This window comes from Acyrthosiphon pisum, chromosome A1 (genome assembly GCF_005508785.2).
Source record: "Acyrthosiphon pisum isolate AL4f chromosome A1, pea_aphid_22Mar2018_4r6ur, whole genome shotgun sequence".
NCBI lineage: Eukaryota > Metazoa > Arthropoda > Insecta > Hemiptera > Aphididae > Acyrthosiphon > Acyrthosiphon pisum.
This window is the reverse complement of record NC_042494.1, coordinates 67,007,787-67,011,461: the sequence shown is the minus strand read 5'-3', so window position 1 is coordinate 67,011,461 and position 3,675 is coordinate 67,007,787.

Genomic DNA, 3,675 nt, shown 5'->3' with positions numbered 1-3,675 from the left:
CAGCGGTCCGCGATTTCGGAGTCCACATCGCATCCATAAAGGCAGTTATCGGGCCGTTATCAGTGGTTGGACGGGAGGGCGACTGCCAGCCCGGGGAGAAAAGGCCAATTATTATTATTATTATTATTATTATACACCGAAGAAAGGACGATGATGACGGGAGACGGCCGGACAAACATCATAGTATAAGTCATGCGTGCGTGCGCACGTACCTGCCTCGGTGGGTCGTAATTATTTGTTTTTCGAAAACGATCAACTTAGCGATTATAGGTCAACTAGATAAATTATGATAATCTACACCGTGCGCTCGTGTGTGTGCATGTGAGATTGGATGAAAATAACACGAAAACAATGTATTAAAATAATATAATACAATATGTTTATTCTGTTGTTTTAACAACCCATCTGTACAAAATAATAATACGTACGCCCATAACATATACCTTGTATACACGGCAAGGACAAAGCAATGTTAAATGATTACACATCGCCATCGCGATATATATTATATTATGTACCTACAATACCGGGGCCCGTCTCTCTAGTTCGGATCGATAACAATATGATTTTACGAGTTCACGGACTTTGTATATATGCTTTACAGGTTTACAGCAGATCGTTTTACACATATGATATGCATATAGTTTGACTCATCGCGGGGTTATAGCGACAGAAGATTTAGCTTCACATCAGTGAATTTTCAAAAAAAAAAAATTAAACAATATAATACTTTTATACAGACCATCACGAATATTACAATATTTACGAAATCCTAATAAGTATAATATATAATTGGAAGATGCAAAACGTGTCTGGTGACCGCATCAGAGGACCCTGCAAAGAGGACGAACGTGCATGACGTAGAGGACAATATTATTAGTAATAGCCTCCTGGAGTATATGGTCACCGAACGTCCATCGAGTGGTAGAAATGCGATTGAAGTATAAGTCTTTATACCCACTTCTACCAGTATAGAGTCATTTATCGATTATTTTGAGCTGAATTACTGCAATAAAACCACTGCAGTAAACAGACGTCGACAAATGTGCTACCTAGTGTGTGGCTAAGGAATCGAATTTTAAACTCTGAAGTAAATTTTCTCGACCTCTAGAAATATGTTAGGTTAGACTTATACGATAATTACATAACCAGACGTCACATTATAACTTGGCACCACCTTATTATTATAACTTTCTGGTCACTATATTTTTATCATGGTAGTTTGAGACTCCATAAGCTCTAGGCAGCATTTGCAGCAATGTGGTGGTAAAATGTTAACGCAGATCTCCGATTCCTGCGTCGTTTTAGAATGGGGAAAAAAATGTTCTCACTACTACACCACAGGTCGAGTACCTATAGAATCTAATGATAACATAGCGACATCATCATCATACGTTGCAACATTATATCGATGAAAACTGTACAGTGAGTCGAATTGATGAGATCTCGAATTAATGCAATAATATAATATTTTATTCAGAGCTTCTAAACGTTATTAATTATAAAATTATAACGGGAAATAATGAACAACAAATAAACTAAATCACTAAACGAAAAACTAAAATATTCTATTATCATGAAACATAATATATCATTAATCATAATTAATCTTTGAAAATAAACAATAAACGTACAATAAAAAATTGCAAATTACATTTGTCCTTTTATTTACATTGAATGACTACCTATTGTTTTTAAATCTTGTAGTCTATATAACTATATAAGTATTTGCATCTTATAAGTTATAACTATGAACAATTCAAAGTTGGCAAACTTATTTATACCAGTAATTTATATTTTTAAAATACGTTATCTATGTTTGATTGAATTTAATAAGTAGAATATTAGTATATTTCTGTAATTCAAATTTCAATAAGATACAAAACTGCAAGCGCATGGTTTGTTGTAGCTACCTACCTACTAAATACTTATATAACATTAACATTATTATGCCATTTCAATAATTGTATTATTCTTATAAATATTTTTTTTTAATAAAATCTTTTATTTCATCTTTCATTCATGCCATAATATTTAAACAATATTTGACACCTATCCTAATACTAACTTGTCACTTATAGCTAGTATTACTAAAAATCCTAGGATGATTGAAAATATCCTATCCTGGACAACAATGCTACTAATTTTATAGTTCTAGCATCAAAGTGTAGTCACTTACCTATCAATAGCAAAAATAACAATATAATTTAGATTTATAAAAAAAAATTAAAAGTTAAACAGAAAAAAAAAATTAAAATAACGTCTAAAAATATAAAAACGATTAACGGAAAAAATCAAACTATGTTTGAAAGTACAATAACGATAAACATTAAAATTGTATGACGTTTAAATATCTGAAAACGTATAAACGATATATTTATTTTATATTTAAGCCCTGATTTTATTTTTATTTTTATTTATTTATTTACGGAGTAAATCCATTTACAATAGTAATGTATACCTACCTAATATTGAAGTATAACAAACAGGGCCGCATTTAGGGGGAGGGGGCTGGGTACAACTGCCTCGGGCGCCAGTATTTTAGGAGCGCCAAAATGTTGTGGTTGGAAATATGTTTACTTGTGAATTATTAAAATTATATTATTTTAATTATTTTAATAACAGTATTATATATATATATATATAGTATATTAGTATTATGCTGTTTGACATTTTTTCAATTAATATTAATTTGCTTAGTATTATATTATTTTATTTTATTTATTCATGAAATACCTACAACCTACTAAAATATGTTAAAAAATTATGAATTATAAGCCTAGTTTAGGTGACATAAATTCAAATGTATCTTTGCGGAGGATCAAGCAATTACTAGACAAAATTTTTAAAAAAAGCACACATTATAAAACAAATATTCTTTTCTGTGCTCAAAATCTAAAAGGTTACTGAGAATCTATCTCCCATATTTTCCGTGGGTAGGCCCCTTATAGGAGAAAGCAATTTTTTTTTGCACCGGGGCGCAAAATGTCTAAATGCGGCACTGATAACAATAGCTATGATAAAACATTACATTTAGTGATTTTTACCTATAAATATTTTATTGCAGGGTACATTTGTTCCCTCTGTATAGACTATAGGCCTAAGTGGGTAAATAGTTAAAAGTAGAGTTTTTGGACCAAAAATATCCCCCCCCTCTCACTAGAGGACGAATCAAATCCGCCACTGAAGTAACATTTGGTACAATTCTTTATAATTGACATTGTTTTCAATGTTTTTGAGATTAAAATGTATTATGAAAAAGAATTTGAAACCGTCAAATCAATTTAATTCGATCGGGCGAATAGAATTATAACACTATATATAGGTGCTATTCATAAATGGGATCAACAGTTATCACACACAAATCGAACAAAGTTCACATAAAACACTTACTGGAACAAGTATAATTTTGCTTATCAAATGTTTACACACGTACGTGCAATAAGCTCCATACCTATATGTTTGCAAATTTGAGTTTTTTAGAAACCCATAATTTTGTAGTTAAGGCAGTCCAACTTAAAATATATTATAAATCTATATTATGGCCCTGGGGTATTGAGTAAAAAACATGAACAGATAAACGGTCAAAAACTTCTCCGTATAGCGTATATAGGCAAGCCTACACATTTCTTCGCTCCGTTCAGAAGTCAGAATCAAAACGGGCGACAACAATAA